This window comes from Cuculus canorus, chromosome 12 (genome assembly GCF_017976375.1).
Source record: "Cuculus canorus isolate bCucCan1 chromosome 12, bCucCan1.pri, whole genome shotgun sequence".
Classification (NCBI taxonomy): domain Eukaryota; kingdom Metazoa; phylum Chordata; class Aves; order Cuculiformes; family Cuculidae; genus Cuculus; species Cuculus canorus.
The window spans coordinates 4,109,252-4,128,710 of NC_071412.1; positions in this window are offsets into that span (position 1 = coordinate 4,109,252).

Here is a 19,459-nt window from a genome sequence, read left to right on the forward strand (position 1 = left end):
TAGAAAATATGGTGTAAATGATCAACCACAAGTAACAATAACTGACAAGAATGATGCACTTGATTTATCATCTTTAAAAAAAAAATAAATCAAACTGTTCATTGAAATGGTTGGAAAACTGATAGAAAATCTAGATTCTTTTAAAATGGTACCTGGCAGGCACTAGTCTAGTGCATGTGTGTTGAATGGGCACCTAGACAGTAAAGCTGCTGGAAAATCACTGACTCTTTGAATGGGCTAATGGTGGGTGTGCACGCTAAATAAATTGCTTGAATTGAAAAGTGAGCTTGACAGATAGGTGGCAAATCCTTATAGAGAGCTGCACACTGAAACACAACTTACTAATTGAGCATAAGTTCCAATGTTTCTGTCATTTTGTTTTTATAGGAGTGATTTTCTTGGGAGATAAGGAAGTTTCTGAGAAATAAGCTTTTATCCATTCTTTCTACCTTCTACAGCTACCAGTTTCTTCTTAAAGATCAGGAGTTTATAAACCTATGAAATGCAGAAGAAAGGAAAAGAAAACAGAATCTTAGAGATGAGGAGCTTGTAAACTTATGAAATGCAGAAGAAAGGAAAAAGAAATCTTAGAAATGGAAACTGAAGGGAAGGCGTCCTGCCTTACAGCCAGTCTGCCTGACTCACTTGTCAGCTGCTCTCACTGGGTCTAAATAATATCTCCCTTCCTGATGATTTCTGAGAGTATAATGAGACAGGGCACAGATGCCTTTATGCAGTCTACAGAGTGACGTAAAAGACACATTAACTGTGCTCCTTCTGTATGTGTTACTGTCCTTACATGTGACTCATTTTGAGAACTTTTAAGTACATTATTTACTTCCTTAGTTTTTCTTCTTTATTTTCTTATCACGGACAAATTTTTCTCTCTTTCCCCCTCCTTTTCTATAAGGAAAACAAAAAAAGAAGATTCTGAAAACACATGAGTGAAGTAAACAACCATCCTTCAGTGTTAGTAAGATGAAATTGTTATGATTTGTTGGACTATCATCTTGGGCTCGTGTACTGAGCATTTTATTTATTATTGTGGAAACAATTGTTGAGTTATTTATTTATTGATGCACCACCTGTCCTTACAAAGTATTTGGTAGTCTGTTAATGTCATTAGAAGTAATATCCAGGAATACCTCCCCACCTTCTGATAGCATCATTCTCAGTAGGTTTCTGTAAAACAGCCTAGATCTCATCCAGCCTTGCTTCTCCACTTCCTATGCCATATTATGTTTAATTTGCTCTTGTCTATCATGTGTTTCTTCAAGAAATGTCTGAACCATTTGAAAGGTGGGAAATTTCCCATTTTTGGGAGAACTGTTTTGAGAGATGGCAGTTTGTGGTAGGGAAAAGAGTCCCACCAGGGAGCTGTATGCCTGCAACTCAAGTAGAGACGTGGCAGTGAGGAGTAACCAGTGATCCCAGAGGAGATTCCGGTGAATCAGAAGGGACTGGGCAGAGTTTTCTCCAACTTAATGACAGAGTTAACTGCAACTATGCCTGGAGGAAAGGATCCAAATGGGAAAGTTTTATGCTACCTTCTCTAATTGCTTTACTGTTTTGCTATTTAATATATTAAATCAATGAAGTTGTAGTTTTTCTAAACTAATTTTTTTCTTTATTTCTTTTAAGGCCTAAAAGCCTTGTAGGATTCTTTGTATGCTTGTTGTGTGGGAAAGGTCTCTTTAAAGGCTCTGACTGATTTAATGCATTCCAATCATAAATATCTTCTTGAGAATCTAACGAACCTCTCAACTTCAAAAGTAAGCATATGATATAATTCTACCACAGATAATGGTAGTCCTAATGAGTTATGGTTTTGTATCCTAGCAGCTTTTAATACAGATAGTGAAGACAGGCAGATATTCTGTGTACATCTCAGTAGTCCTAGACCCTAAAAACTAGATTTAGTTTTCAGAAGACCCTTTGCTGTAACAAACACGGTTATCCACCAGTTTGGCAGTCAGTACAGCATCACATCATGTTGTGGTCACCTAAGCAGTTGCATCTGAAATTCATTTATATGATGTTGCCAGAACAAAGGTTATGTTGTCAGTATTTTGGTAAACCACAATTTCTATGATGAAATTTTTATGAAGTTTGTTTCCTGGTAACTAGTGTTGTAGCATGCCCCTGCACTGGTGAATAAGTTCAGATTGTTTTTTAACTAATTGGAAAAATATTCTAATGATGCATATCGAGGACATATCCAAGGAGTTACTACAGCATGAGTCATGAATAATTAGTACCAGGTGAAGATAGTCTGAGTTTTCCTTGACAGTTTATATCTTGAAGGAGGCAATAACATGTATTGTTCATGTAGAGAAAAATTATTACATAGGGAGTTCAGATGAGCTTCTATTTTTTTTTTTATTATGACCATTCTAGTGCACAGGACAATGTAAACCTCATCCACTGAAAGAAAAGGATAGTGATTCTCCTTGATAGTGATTTGAAAATATGTAATCCTTGTATTGCTATTCAGTCATGTGAAATTGGGACACACTTTTATTCTAAACTGCTGTGAAGTTGTGTCTGGCTAATTTCCACGTCAAGGATGATTACTATGCTGTGCCTTCAACAAATTTCACATAACTAATTTAGCCTTCAAAGGCATGAGAGGTTAAAGCTAGGTCAACTGACATCCTTCTTGCGCAACAGCATGTCTTCACTTAATTAGGTTGCGTCTAAATGTGTGTTCTGTGTTGTCATACTGAGTAAACTAAGCCTAAAAATACTATAAAGGAAAAAATGTAATTGATGAAGATGAATGCACAGACTGCCAGCATGGCTTATTTAATAGCTTCTTCAAATATATTAGTGAGGAGTTTCAGCTCAGAGCCCGTTGTCCAATGCTGCCACAGATCTGTCCTACAAGCAAAATCTTACCAAGTGTTAATAAAGATAATAATGTTTTTCAGGCTAAGCTCTACTGACACATGTATGAAGCCATTAGAATGTATCAATTCTGCTTGAGTTAGACTTTTAACAATAAGAAGCGTCTACAGAATTACATATTCATTATTTTACCACATCAAATAGATTATAGAAGGAATCATAGAGGTTTTTGTTAGCAATTAATCTGCTACATAGACAGTTCTAAACTATAATAATGCCGCATCATTTAAATGACACTCTTGAGCCCTCTAGAAGTACAAAGTAATGTAATAAATTACATCGAGGAGGTGTGAGGAAGAATGTAGGCAAATAATGATAGAGGTAATACTAAGCAGATGTATACATAGTGTATATAAAGACTTGTACTCTAGACAGATCTATTGGTTTCTTCTTTGTATGAATCCTTGTCATGCTCACAGTAGTCCATAGGTGAATAAATCATCAGCAGCACAGCACTATCTGCTCAAGAGCATCAGATTAACTAATCTACCCATTGTTCATTCTTTAGGAAATATGCTTACAGCAATCATTAAGCGCTTGTTCAGGTTTGTACACAATATCCTTTCATGCCAATAAACTCAGAATGGGGCCTGTAAGCCCCACACAGTTTCTGGTTATGTAGTTGTGTCACACATCATCTGCTTTTCTACCTGATCAATTTGCAACCTCATTGCCGCGTAGGTGCACATTGTGTGACACGACTCCAGAACTCCTGCAAGGCTAATCATATAATTCCATCTTTCTGTGTTTGCCATTCTGCCTGTAGCTGTATCCTACCTACTTCATTGCTGGCAGTTGTCCTGCTAAGGATTGTTATCCATCATCTTTTCCTTTCAGTACTGCAGTATCATCCCAGTGTCAGCCAGAGGAGCACAGCAGCATCCTGGAGAATTACCCAGAGCAAGCATTGCAAGGCATACAATTCAGCAACTGCGGTTTTCTCACCTGCAGAAACACTGGACTATACTGCATTGATAAGACGAGATGAATAGGATCCAAAGATCTGGAAATTTTCTGGCTATACTTTGCTGCTGTGAAGAGGTAAACGTTTTTTGTTAGGGTTTCAGGTATTCCTGGTTAGAGTTCCAAACCCAGAGCCACCTGCCTGCCACAACCGTGTTTACACAAAAGGTTTTTAGATACAGGAAATGGAAAAATACCAAAGTTGAGAAACTCTAGAATATGACTGTGGTGATGACCCTTGCGAAACATGAGGTGTCAAGTTTTGCAGACTCTGCATAGGATGCTGTTCCTCTGTGTATTGTGGGAATGAAATTCAGAGGACCTGTTTAGGAGGGGGTCTGGGGTTGTCACAACAGAAGGCTTCGAGTAGCTGGAACATCAGTTCAGTAAGTATTGCTTAATATCCCTATTGTTTTGTGGGATACGTCTGTGTTAAGGAATCTTCTGGTGAATGACTGTCCCACAAGGAGAATTTCTGGCTTCTCAGGGAAAAATTAGCTCTGAGTTAGAGCAGAAGCAATAGAAGGGGTTTGTTCAGAGGCTTCTTTCAGCTATGCCCCCACCATGTTCTTGTCAAGACAGTTCCTATCAGTGGGGAAGTACTGTATTTCTGATTATATTGCGTGACCAGATGTCCTTCAGTGGCTGATGCTTTCTGAAAGTGTATTTCTTATAATCTACTTATAGCGTCTATGGATCGAAGTAGATGATTCTGAAAAAAAATGGTAATTAGGCTAATTTTAACAAATTAACAATATTATTAATCTTAATTAATCTAGTGTTATTTCACACCTTTAGCGGAATAAAAGCTATTTACATGCAGAGTCACCAGGTCTTTGCTAGTCGATTCAGTGGAAGCTGTGCTACGTGCAGGGGGCTTTTCTTGCTGGTGTTCTTGGTAAAGAAAATATTCATGGAAAAATATAACCTTGATGGGACAATCACTGTGGCAAAATACCAAATGCTCTTAAAGAATCTTACCTTACTAAAATGTCTTCATTACTTTGCTTCCCACACCTCTATGGGAAGGGTCTTAGGACACCAAAAGGGTATTTGATGTTTTTTGCAAGTAAAAGACCTTGAAAAAGAAAAATCCAGGAGGAAAATTAAATGCCCAGATCTACATGACTTCAGATAGTGATGCCACAGTAAATGCTCTCCTGCTTTCTGTGGTCTAGTGATTGTGCAAAGGGGCAAGGATGGCATTCCCGAGTGACAGAAATGAGAACTAGTGGCTTTGTAACACAGGCAATGTGTGTGGAGCAAAATGAGTTCTAGTGCTTTGAAAATGGAAAATGGGGAAAGTTAAGTCAAACATAAACGGTAGTAAATCTACTTAGTAGTAAAAGTAAATCTACTTTTAAAAAAAAAACCATCACGGTAGAACTCTAGCAAATTTCCTAATTTGTTTTTCAAATTTTGAGAAATATCTCTTGTATGTGTAAAGGCTTTCCATGGCTAATTTTAATGCACGATAGCAAATTAATATGCAGATCTTTCAAGGTAAGTCAATGTAAGGCTGTAGTCTCCAAAACATCAATGTAAGTTCATGTTATTGAATATAGATGCAGCCAGTGCAAATGTGGGGGATTTTATGTTGCCTTCTCTGTGCCTCGTTTTGCTGTGTTTTGTCATTTTATCCAATGAGATGATTATGACATCCCAACAGAAACAAATGCCCGTTTTAGCAAGTGCCTATTCTGTAAATAACAGCTTTTATGAATTATTCCCAGACAATTTGAATAACTGAGCAGTTTTCTATCTGCAATATGAGGAATTCTGCAATTTGTTTCATACTGAAACACTTTACTGTGATAGATGTATTTTTTTTAACAATAATTGACATTAAGTGGCTTTATCTTAGTGATGTAAAATAGCTGATCTTTTATTCTTTTAGATTTGAGGATTTGTGTGATTTAAAGTGTGCATTAATACTTCAGCTGCTTTTAAAATCCTGGAGCATCTGCTGTTCAGAACAAGGCATAACTACCTCGAGAACAAACTGAAATATAATAATTTCACAGAATCACAGATCACAGAATCACCAGGTTGGAAAAGACCTCCTGGATCATCAAGTTCAGCCATTCCTATCAACCACTAAACCATGCCCTGAGTATGTCATCCACCCATCTTTTAAATACCTTCAGGGATGGTGACTTCGCCACCTCCCTGGGCAGCTGTTCCAGTGCCCAATGACCCTTTCTGTGAAAACCTTTTTTCTGAATCTCCCCTGGTGCAGCTTGAGACCATTCCCCCTTGTCCTGTCCCCTGTCACTTGGGAGAAGAGCCCAGCTCCCTCCTCTCTACAACCTCCTTTCAGGTAGTTGTAGAGAGCAATGAGGTCTCCCCTCAGCCTCCTCTTCTCCAGGCTAAACAACCCCAGCTCTCTCAGCCGCTCCTCATAAGACTTGTTCTCCAGCCCCTCACCAGCTTTGTTGCTCTTCTCTGGACACACTCCAGAGCCTCAACATCCTTCTTGTGGTGAGGGGCCCAGAACTGAACACAGTTCTCAAGGTGGGGTCTCACCAGTGCCGAGTACAGAGGGAGAATCACCTCCCTGGACCTGCTGGTCACACCGTTTCTGATCCAAGCCAAGATGCCATTGGCCTTCTTGGCCACCTGGGCACACTGCTGGCTCATGTTCAGTTGCTGTCAACCAACACCCCCAGGTCCTTCTCCTCCGTGCAGCTCTCCAGCCACTCTTCCCCCAGTCTGTAGCACCACATAAGGTTGTTGTGCCCCAAGTGCACAATATTTCTACTTTCATTTTAGAAAAAGGATAGAAATTAAGGTTCTATAAGGAACACATAGATAGTGTTGTGGCAGAATGGTCCTAACGGGTGTAATGTGCCAGATACAATTCATTACCCGCCACAAAGAGATTAGCACATATTAAGCTATTTATTATTTAGCAAATGTCTAAAACCATGAAATAACCTATTAGAGAATCATAGAATCATTTGGCTGGAAAAGACCTTTGAGATCATTGAGTCCAACCGTACTTGTCCACTACTAAACCCCGAGCACCTCTTCTACCCATCTTTTAAATACCTCCAGGGATGGAGACTCAACCACTTCCCTGGGCAGTTATTAAACATATTTGTGCACACGTCTGTTTAAATATTCAATTAATAAAAAGATCTAATGCTTTTCTTTAAAATCTCATACACTAGTGAAAGAGCCATTTCCTCCTGTAGAGGTGCTTCTAGCACCATTAACACTAGTATGAATGAAATATAAACAGTGAGAGCTGAAGGAACCCATGTCCATGACAAATGTGAATACTATACAGAATGACAGTGCCTCTATTGAACAGTTCCTTCTCCCAGAAACGTAGTCTGTGTTTGAATTTTCTTTTTGAGATTGCATCAACAGACAAAAGTGCAGGTGGAAAGCTAGTTAATGTGCAACAGAATTACCTCATTACCATAGAAGATGGGTCAAGTCATTAAGTCTGTTTCTCTAATATATGACACCTGCTCTGTGTCATAGAAATGACCATATGAGGATATGTTGGCCAGTGTTTTTATTAAAAAAAAAAGAATTTGGTGCTTCAGTCCTAAGATAGTCCTGCAAAAATGTTCTGATAACATAACTTTTTTGACACTTTCAAAACAAAGCTCTTATTTGTTCATTAGTTGGTTTTTTCTCAATATGTATTTTAACATTCTATTAAAGTTTTAATTTGAGTATTTAAACCTATTGAAATAACCATTATAAATATTTATAATTTGGCATGATATTGAACAGTAATTTGAAAAAGAAAAGTTTGTGTAACAGCTTGGTTCACTGTTTGGATAAATACACACTTTTTAATAAAAAAACCACAACTGAAATATTAGAAGTCATCGAGTTAATATAATAAGAGAAGGTCATTGTACCAATCTGGTTTATATCTTTCAAGACATTCCTGAAACGTTGTAGATCAGCTGCTTTAGTAAGCGACACTGTGTAATTTTTTATGTCTGCTGATATTTCTTCTGTCTGAATCTTTGGCTTGAGCCAATGATTAAATGGGTAAGGAAGTTAAAACCTTGGGTAGTTTAGAACAAGAACCTGCTTTTCCATTGTAGCAGCAGCTGTGTTAACAAGCTACAGATGCTGAGATAATGAGTGTGTTTAATAAGCAGGTGGGGGTGGGAATAAGTTTGCTTCTGTATAGGAAGCAAAGAAAGCCTTGGAAAAGACGGATAGCAAGAGGACTGTGCCTGGCTGCGTTGCTGGTATGTGGTACTGGTTGGGATGGAGTAATTTACCAGCATGTAAGCTTTTTTTAAAATGTTTTATTAAAATCTTATCCTTGTTTGGTTTTCATGTTGTAATCGGTGTAGTTTGGGGATATATTTAGGAAAGTATGCTAAAATAATTTGAAAACTCTAAAATGATTCTCAGTGGAAAGACCGAGGATTCAACTGAGCCCCGAGACTGCACTTGAAAATTGAAACAATGCATCTAATCTTAATTGAACTTTGTTATCCAGGGAGCTCTGGTAGAACGGATTTCAGGAGGAAATCCTGCTGAAGAGAGTAGGGATGGCAAATTCTCATTTGCTGCTGAAAGAGAAGACGTTGAAGAAGTTAGAGGTGCTGTATCTTGTAAAGGCTTTCCTCCTAACCTCTAGGAGGTCTTCAGCCAGGTGATGAGTCTGAAGATATAACTGGCTGGCTGAACCCAAAATGTTGGCCAAGGGACCTCTAAGAATGTGTCTCTCTTCCTGTGACCAATAGCCTTTACCATAAATTAGGGAGTATGACCCTTCCAAGTATCTGCCCGTATAACTAAGAAACAAGTGTGCTTTTGAAATCTGAGCAGTATTTCTGCTTCATCCCGGGCAGTAAAAGCTTTTTATTTTTCTGTCTTTGTGTCAGAACTCAGAAATACGATAGCACAAATCTAAGAAGTCATTTAATGGAGATGGTTTCCTAAACATCTATCACTATAAACTATTTTTTCTTGGTAGACTTGATATCTTTTTTTCCCCCAAGGGAAAAAAGGTCACTGTGGCAGTTAGTACACTTGGTAGGGGACTGTAATAGTTTATAGAATCTAGTAAGAGTTGCCTGAAAAAAACAGCAGAAATTTATTAAGAGGTACGTAAGTGTCACCATTCTTGAAATGCTGCAAGCCGCTGAATCCAGCATGTTGATGAGCTGGGAGGAAGCTGGCTATCTCTAACCCATGGACATTTGAGTATTTGCCTCAAGAAAGGCACAAATAACAAAGCTTCTGGGTTTTACTTTGACCTGTTTTGTTATATAAAGGTTTGGTTGTTTTTTTTCCTTTTATGGGAGGAAAGAAGGAACAATGCAGAGGCAGAATGAGTGGTAGAAGGAAGAAACACCCAAATCTTTCAGTAATCATAGTCATTCTTTAAACTGAGAAGGGAGAAATAAATTTTGCTTTAAGAGAGAGGAAATTTCTACTGAAGTATTTGTATTTTGCAATTCCTTTGGACTGATGTCAGTTTGTAAATTTTTTTGGCTACCATGAGTGATGAGTGAAGCCTGGACTCTTCAATCTGTATTTCCTGATAAAAGTCTTTCCAGGCAGGGAAAGGGCTTTCATCCAACCAAAGAAGGGAACAATTTTAAAAACAACAAAAAAAATGTAACCACCAGAACTTGGAAAGTGTTTGATCTATGTATTGTAGTTCCAAATAAAAGACAAAGAAGGACTTTCTTTTTAATACTACTGTCTTATCTGTTTATGGAGGAAATGGATTTGTAGAGGAACAGTATTTGTATCAACAGTGTACATTGACTAACCTTAGAACAGTACTGTATTTCATGCTTTAAATAAGGAATTACAGGTTGGATTCCTTGACAGTGTTTTTAACTCCACTATGGGTGTAGCCAAATGCACAGTCAGTTACCTCTTTGCTAGTTTCTTCTTAATTAATAATTGGAAAAGACATTAAATTTCTAAAGTCTATGGGACCTGATGAGATGCCTCCCAGAGTCTTGAGGGAATTGGCAGGTGTGGTTGCCAAACCACTCTCCATGATATTTGAAAAGCCATGGCAGTCAGGAGAAGTCCCTGGTGACTGGAAGAAGGGTAAAGTTGTGCCATTTTTAAAAAGGGTAGAAAAGATGACCCTGAGAACCACCAACCTGACCTCTATGCCTCACCTCTGTGCCTGGGGAGATCATGGATCATGTTAAAGCACATGGAGGACATGGAGGTGATTAATGGCAGCCAGCACGGCTTTGCCAGGGCAAATCCTGTATGACCAACTTAGTGACTTTCTGTGATGGAGTAACCACAGCAGTGTACACAGGTAAACCAACGGATGTGATCTATCTGGACTTCTGTAAAGCCTTTGACACAGTCCCCCACAACATCCTTCTCTCTATATTGGAGAGATATGGATTTGATGGGTGGACAGTATGGGGGATAAGAAACTGGTTGGATGGTCGTATTCAATGAGTAGTGGTCCATGGTTCAAAGCCCAGATGGAGATCTGTGATGAGTGGTGCCCCTCAGGGGTCCATACTGGGACAGGTGATGTTTAGTATCTTTATCAATGATATTGACAGTGAGATTGAGTGCACCCTCAGCAAGTTTGCAGATGACACCAAGCTGAGTGGTGTAGTTGCAACACCGGAAGGACAGGATGTCATCCAGAGGGACCTGGACAGACTGGAGAAGTGGGGCTGTGAGAACCTCATGAGGTTCAACAAGGCCAAGTGCCAGACCCTACACTTTGGTTGGGGCAATCCCCGTCCTTCAGTACAGGATGGGAGATGATGTGATTGAGAGCAGCCCTGCAGAGAAGGACTTGGGGGCTGCTAGTGGATGAGAAGCTCGACATGGGCTGGCAACGTGCACTCACAGCCCAGAAGGCCAACTGTACCCTGGGCTGCATCCAAAGCAGCGTGGCCAGAAGGGCGAGGGAAGTGATTCTGCCCCTCTATTTCTCTCTTGTGGGACCTCATCTGGAAGACTGAGTCCAGTTCTGGAATCCTCAACGTAAGAAGGAGCTGTTGGAAAGGGTCCAGATGAGGCTACAAAGATGATCAGAGGGCTGGAGCACTTCCCACATGGGGACAGGCTGAGAGAGTTGAACTTGTTCAGCCTGGAGAAGAGAAGGCTCAGAGGAGATCTTATAGTGACCTTCCAGTACCTGAAGGGGCTACAGGAAAGCTGGAGAAGCTTGTGATTCATGAAGGCTTGTGGTGACAGGACAAGGGGGAATGGGTATAAACTGGAGAGGGGCAGATTTAGACTGGACATTAGGAAGAATTTCTTCACTATGAAGGTGGTGAGGCTCTGGCCCAGGTTGCCCAGGGAAGCTGTGGCTGCCCCATCCCTGGAGGTGTTCAAGGCCAGGTTGGATGGGGTCTTGGGCAGCCTGATCGGCTGGGATGTCCCTGCCCATGGCAGAGGGGTTGGAACTAGGTGCTCTTTAAGGACCCTTCCAACTGTAACTATTCTATGACTCTAAATTTATGCTGTTGTAAGGCATGAAATATCTTTGAATGATACTTGATTCATCAGATTCACCTGACCAAAGGTTGTAGAACATTATGTGGCTCTGCCAGACTGAAACTGGCTGAGTCTCCATAGAGATTGATCCTGCCCTGAGAGCATACCTTTTAATGAAAAATAATGTTCTGTTTATTTCTAGACTGTAGGACAGCTTCTCTAAGATTATATAAAAGCAGTACTGCAAAATTCATATTCTGCTGTGGGGAGAGAAGTCATACAAATGGATGCTTGGAAAGAAGCACAGATTTAAAAATACAGGACGCCATCTCTATAAACTGTAATTTAGAGAGCTGCAAGCTGTGTTCTGTAATCAGTGAAATTATAGGCACACAATTACTGTTTTCTTTATTAAAGCTTATATTTCAATGTACTGTTGCAAATCCATCTTGTGCTCCAAATGATATCAACAGCTCATCCAACCCATTGGTGCTCATCAGGGCAGTATTCAAATTCAGCCCTGTTAAGGTCCTAAGGCAGGTTTGTCTGGAAAGAGATGAGGACAGGAGCTTTGCAGAGTGAGGGTATGTACTGTAAGGGAGCAGGGAGGGAGTCTGTACGTTTTCGTCACAGTAACTGCACAGGACCAGCTGAGGAGCCACAGAAAAAGTAGGAGAGTGCAGAAATCATGTTACAGTGTCCAGTGGTCATAAACTCAAACCATCATGGAAGGACATGCAGATAATTTTTCCGCAATTAGGCTGCAGACATAGATCATTGTCCAGGTTTAGCTGAAGCAGTTGAAGATATATGTTTCCATGGCAAAGGTGGGGAAATGACTTAATCTGCTGTAGTCAGTGCCCTCTTTGTTAGCTTAAACCACCTTCAGTGGTGCACTCGAAGACAAGAGAAGAAAGTTAGTGCACCTGGCTGATCATCACAGCCCTCTGCTGCATCTTCAAAACTGCCTGCAAATCTTTGTATGGTTGTGCTCCACAGTGCATTTCCATCAAGGCAAACATAGCAGATACAGGGACTTCAACCTGTTTATTGAACTGGCCGACCTAATGCAAAGTAAATTATTGTTCTGCAAACTGGAAGCAAGTTTATTTGATCCAGATATATCTGAAGGAGCAGTTCTGTTCACTGCATAATTGTATTCCCAAGAAAACTTCTCAGGAGGACAGAATCTGTGTAGCTCAAGCCTTAATATCCAGCACAAGCTCTCCCTCAGACTTGTCACAGAAGAATGTCACTCTGGGTGACACTGAATAGTGTGCTACCATTAAGGGAACTTGGCAAGATCAAGGAGGTTTTGTAATCACTATCACAGGTAATCCCTTACTGTTGGTGACAAAAATTAGTGACAAAATGTCTTGAGTTGAGCAGCCAATAAACAAGGCACTTAAGGTTAATGAGTGTTTCCAAATGCTTGGTGGTTTGTATCCTCCTCCAAAAAGACTGTAAGGCCTGCCAATGCCTGGCGTGTGCTGCACGTGTGGTATTTCCTAAGGATGATGCACAGCGGCAACTTGGACTGTTGTTGCTTCTGCAAATGCCCCTGTGGTTCTGTTTTGTTAGCTGCGGTCTCTTAAAAATACTTTTGAAATCCTGATCTACAGGAGTCAGTGCTTTCAATGTCTCCTGCATGCGTTAGTCACTAGATTGTTACTTTCAATTTCCAAACGAGTAACTTGCATTCGTATGCAAACTAAATTAGGGACTGAGGCATGGGAACATACCACTTCTTTTTACATTGAACTTTCAGGCCTGAAAAATCCTAATGTGCACAAGAATATCTCAGAAGTGCTCCCAACGTGCACCTGCTGGGAGAACGGTTAGTCTGATTTCAGTCAGCGATAACTTCTGCCATCACCCTTTGCTTTAGAAGACTCATTTTAACAGGCTTGTGGCAGAGTTCCAAGTCTAGTTACAATCTAAGATGAAGCCATATTTATAAACATTATATATATATATATATATAAATTATGCTACAGGTTTAGAAATCCTAGAAAAGATTCCAATAATTTTACCAATTTTATTGTCATTCTGCCCTCAAACTCCAAGTAATCATTTTCTCTTCAGAACAATATGCTTCTGTTATGTTTGCAAATGAAGATAGGTGTTTGCAAATGAAGATAGGCGTTTGCAGCATCAGATAGCATTTATCAGATGGTCTGGAGTGGAGAGCTTCGTAGCTTTTGAATGGCTGCAGTAACAAGACTTGGTGTCACGTCAAGCTGCTCACTAAAGAACTGTTATGATATAAATGCAGAGCATGAAAGAAAGGAAAGAAGGAAAAGCAGATGTGAGTTATGGATAGGTTTGCTGCCTTATTGAGTTTAGCACTGTTGAGTAGGAATGACTTGTTTCATAGTATTCACATGCAATTAAGCAAGTTTTGAAATATTGAATGTATTGATGGAGTGCTAGAGTCTGTTAACTTGGTTATTTGGAAGGTATGTTTATGTATGGATGTTACAGTGTAATGTTCAATCTAACAAAATCTGTTACTCTCCTTCATACTTAAATTGATTTCACTTGCAGTTTATGGTGGAGTTGGTGGTGTTTCTAAATAGGCTGGAGGATGATCTAAAAAGGGCTCCCAGAAGCAGTTAATTCAGACTGTTTAATTTAGCGGTTGCAACAACCTGATCTTAACTGTCCTGTGTCCTACAATTTAGGTAGATCTGTTTCTCTAGAATGCCATGTGGCTTTTTAAGGCTTTCCAAGCCTAGCCGATGTGAATGAAACCTGGTTGATATTTCATTTCATAACAGTGTGTTTCTCAAGTTTTGATTTTCTGCTTTAAAATAAGATTCAGTTGTTTCTCATCCTCTTTCATGAAAATTTTCAGAGGATAATATTTGTAAAAGTGCATTCTGGGCTTGTTAAACTATAGTTTTCATTGATACAGAGGCATTTAAAAAGATTAGTACGTCACTCGTTGTAGTTGCTTTGTGGTCAAGGCAAACAGCTGTGCTTTGATTGTGTGCCTGTGGAATCTTGTTTGTTTGATCTTGAGTCTTGAGGATATTCCCAAGAGCAAGCAGAATTGTTGAATGCTAATGAGATCATGGCCTTAACCTAAAGTCATTCTCAAGGCCTGTCCTTTCCAATGGTTCTTAGGCTTTTTTGTTTTGTCCCTTGCTGTGATTGTTTCCTTCTTTCCAGGAAGAGAGTCTACTTCCTTTGTTCCTCTGTTGGTTTTCCCTTAGCTGTAGCTTATTTTCTGTTTTTCTTGCTTGTAATCAAATACAATCTCATTTGACTCTCTGAAACTGGTTTCAGAAGCCCAAGGCATCTGAGGAACATGCACTTTCCTATTCACCACGCGTAAAATTAGGTGCATGGGTTGACATCATCAAATGTTCAAATAACCGAATCTCTTGCGTAGTGCATATGTAACAATTCAGATGCATATGTATATAATAAGATCTTTGGCTCCCTGCTTCTGTCGGATGGAGATAATTCAAGCTTGTTTCATTGTGATGGTTTTTAGACAAAGGGGCAAATTGAATGACATTTTCTACAAACTGCATTAAAAAATGTGCTCACTTCTGGGGGTGATCAAAGATGATTGTAAAGTATCTTTTTCTCTGCAGTTAAAACAACTTGAGGAATGAAGAAAATACCATAACGCTAAAGATTTAATCTGGAGATACATTAGTTACGCTAAATAATTTCTTCATGAGTTTTCATCCAGTAGAAAACGGTGCAAAAGTGAGTAAGTGAGAGCTGAAACTAGACAGAATTAGGTTGGATGCTAAATATAAAATATTTAAGTGGGAGAGGGTTATTGACTATTGAAACGGGCACTTGAAGCTCTGAGGTGTGGCGGATTCTCATTGGTATTTCCAAAGCAAGATTGAAACTCTTGTTTTGATCACATACAAGTTGTTTGGCTCAGTACAGGAATAACTGGGTGAGATTTAGTGGTCTGTGATATAAACAAGGTCAGCCTGTATGATCTAATGGTTTCTCCTGGCTTTAAATTCTGTCAATGAGAGTTGTAAAAATGTATTGCTTCAAGTTCCCCTATATCAAAATAAGGTAAAACTTTTTGTTCTGTGTTTGCTTCTAATTTGAAATGGCTTTGCTCTTTTTTTGTCCCTTCCCTACAAGGGCAGCACTACTCTCAGATTCATATATCTGTAAGATGTGTATTAAACACAGAAATAGCCCAAGGTCATCAGCTTTTGATGTTTCTTTTGGGCCCTGGTGGTCCGTACAGGAGGCATCTGAGACCTTAATAGATTTAACAGGCTTGACCCGAGTATGAAACGTAACTTCTGGCACCAAAGGCTTTATTACCCAGTTACAACCCTTTTGTTTCACTGCTTACAAACCTATCTATGGGATGAGAAGAGTTTGGTGTATTTAAGCCCAAATAAAGTCCCTGTATTATCAGAGGGCCTGAAATTAGTAAGTATGTATTTTCAAATAAGGAAGAAGCTTGGTTAATTAAATTAAAATCATGCAGCTTGTAAGAGTGGCTGATCCTTCTCCATTCTTTGCATTTGGGAAGCAATTGGGAAACTCAAATGGAAGTATACCCCTTCTTGCCAAACACAGCATATTGTTTTCTCACTGAAATGAAAAACAGTGACTGAAAATATCATCACTCAGGTCAGGACTGCTGTGAATTGTTTATAAGTTTTTCCTCTTGTGTTAGCCTACTTGGAGGTAAGAAAAGGCAGGGTATGAAATAACATTTGAATTGCTACTTTCTAATAGTACTTTCTCATTCAGTAGCACAGCTTAGCTGTTAGCTAACTATACAAGGGAACGTTGGCATTACAATCTTATTATGGCTATATTACTATAGTGATGCTAATATAGCTCATGTGAACACACATAGGTGAATTCTGAATCCTTCCCAAAGGGAAACTCTCTCAATATTAGTAGTTACGTATGTATGATTATGGCTAATTCATTATGAAAGTGAGTTTTGCTGTGTGATAATTTTACTACATCTTTAGTTTTGCCAGACACCCACATCACTTCTGCACAGTTGTTTTGTTTAAGTAAAACATGAAGAACTATTCTTAATTTAGGGTTCCCAAGCATTTGTTCAGAGTCTGATGTGCCTTGATTTGTTGGAGCTAATGCAAAGAGGCAGGACAGCACCAGTGAAATAGTTTAATGCATCCTAAGTAATTTCATTTTGATGTGCATATGCTGCGTCATTAAATGTTAGGATCAGACATCCCAGCCTGGGAAATCCTGCAGGAAACGGGACTGAGATTAATTCTTCTGCAGAGTGTAGGTGGGGTGGGGGCATTATATATTGGCACTGAGCACAGGAGGGAGACATTAAGAAGTTATGGGTGCTCTAAAGATGCTCACCGTGTGAGCATCTCTCATTCTGCAGAGCAGTTTTGATTTTCTACACCACTTTGATCTGAGAATCTTGGACTAAAGGTGAAAGTTTTACATGGAGGTGTAAACCAAATTAGGATAAGGGTCAAGTTAACTTTACTGTGAAGACACATCGTAGATCTCTTTTTATGACTTCAAATAAAAAAAAATTAAAAAAAAACTGATTACACATACAGTTTGATTGGGAAAATGAGCTTCTGTCTCATTCTGCTGCACAGTTTCCCAAAGGGTTGCTTTTCAGGTTGAGAAGTAAATATTATAATCTGCTGGCAAGTAACGATTATAATGATAGTTATATCATATAGTTTATGATGGGGATGTCTGGTCACTAGAGAATCTGCCCTATGAACTACTGTTGTACAAGCTACCATAAAATACCAGCTGGTATTTATTTCTGTGATTACTGTCAAGTATGGGTCTGAACTAGTAATCTTGAGAGAAAATTCTCCCTACAAATTCTAAAGCAATTAAGTGACCCCTAGTAAAATGGTCTTTAGCTCCTTTTATGTTTCAGGTATGTTTTTTGCTAGTAACTTTCTCGCTTTGAATAGAATAGACACTGACAAAATAATTGGTAGTAATTGTTGTACTGGTGTCAGTTTTAATAAACCATTCAAGCAGAAAATATTTTACAGATCCAGCCATTTCCTATGTGTCACCAGATAAAACTTTCACATCCTTCAGCACCTGGCTCTTAAAGCCAGTACTTGTATTTTTCTTTCATGCTATATTTTTTTTCTTGTTAATAATAGAGCTGTCATTTCTAATAAAATACAAAACAACCATCCAGGGAAATAACACTGGTGATAGATAGAGCAGGCTGAAACACTAGACTGGGTGAGCACAAATGCTCAATAGCTTGGAATATAATTCTGTCATTAAACTGAACCCAGAGAGGGACCAGGACTGAATGCACTAGGGTGAAAATGCTTTGTACTTAGGGGAGTGATTCAGCTTCCACTGGGACTGTTCCAGTCATTGGAGTCAGATCAGGAGGTCCTACAGTGAGAGAAGAAGTGCTGTCCCAAACCAGGCAGCATTCGACTGACCAGGGGGAGAGCCCATAGAAATGAGCCCCAAAGATGGAGGGTTTTTTTTTTTGCAGCCTCTCTGCCAAAAAGACTCCCTCAATTTGTAATCTACTTATTGCAGAAAAGGATGTCAAGTCCAAACAGAAAATTTGCACAAAAAGAGGGATCACAGGGAGCTCTATAGTTCTTATTTTTCTTTGGTATTAGTAACTAGGATACGAGGCAGAAAGAACAGTGCAGTAGAGAGATCTTTATCTCCTTATTCTGCTTGAAATAGATGTGATCTTTGTAGGAAAGATTTCTTTTGCATGTGTATCTGGGGAGTGTGTTTTTTCTTTCTTTCAGCTCTCCTCAGTAAGGTTTCTCCAAATAACTTAAGATATACACTGTCAGCCACCTGGCAAATTGTTTCTCCTCTCTGTGTTTCTTTCCTCCTTTCTAAAAGAGGAAATGAATATATATATATATTTTCTATTTTTACAAAGCACTGTGTCAGTTCTGGATGGACAGTGCACTAGGAGACTTCAGTATCACTGTTATTGTAAGCAGTGTTGTTTCTTTGTCCCCAAGTATTGAAGACAAGTAGTTTTGGGGGAATTCCAAGTGGATAAGAAAAGTAATACTGCCTATTTAAATGATAATTATGCTCTTCTCATCCTCCAAATAACAGCTAAAATGTGTGTTTTTCTCATTGAGCAGTCTGGTTGGGTAATGGACGATGTCTATTTGCAGTTAAAGCTATTGCGATGTTGACAATTAAGCATATACGTGGAGCAGGGTAATCAGTATGAACGCAGTTTTATCACCAATGTTAATTATCTAATATTTTCCAGCTTACAATAATGTGAAAAATCCTTAGGCATAAATGAAAACGAACCCATCAATTACAATTTTTCTCAAGATAATGGCTGACAGAACATTTGCCGCCCCACAAAATATAGAAGCAAGAGAAAAATTAACAAAATTATCAACTTAGTTGTTAGGGCTCTATAGTATATAAATGTAGTCATGTATTACATGATGTGCATTCTCATTTCCTCATGGGGGGAAATTTCCAAGTTGCTGACTGGAACTACTTATATAAATGTTTTTGGTTTTTTCTTTCAAGAGGTTTGTATGTGCAGGCACTTCTAAAATTTCTGAACAAAACACTTTTTAAAAGCAGCAGAACAAACTCTGGTCTTGAATGCAGATTTTGAATGAGAGTGGAGTTGATCTAAAAGCTATTGTTTGCTGTAATAGTTCTCAGAGATTCACTACATCAGCGCCTGGGAGAGCACGGGCTGCTTTATGCAGAAACAAGACAGGTACTCTCTGGCACATCTCCTTTATATTCCTTGAACAACTTGCCCATTTCATTTTGTTTCTTGTCAGCTGAGGACTAATCTGAGTTACAATCATTCCAATCAGAAGTTCTCAAATAACCTTTAAATGCTGGTGAGAGCCACTGAAGATTATTTAACTCAATCTTCCAAACTTGAGTAAGCATCTAAAGTTAACAGGGAGTGAGAGAAACCATGAATAAGCAATAATATTTAGGAAAACTAATCTTGGCTGATTTATGAGCTCTCTGATCAATTTTCATTTTGAAGTTTATCTTCAAATGAAAACTGGAAGACAGTTTCTTTTTTTTAAGAAAAAAAAAAAAAGTCTCATTTTTTAAGAAAAATAAAGTTGGGAGAAGCCATGACTTCTTGAAAGCATTCCAGAAACATAGCTGTGGGCTTGCTGAGATCCAAAGGGAAGCGTAG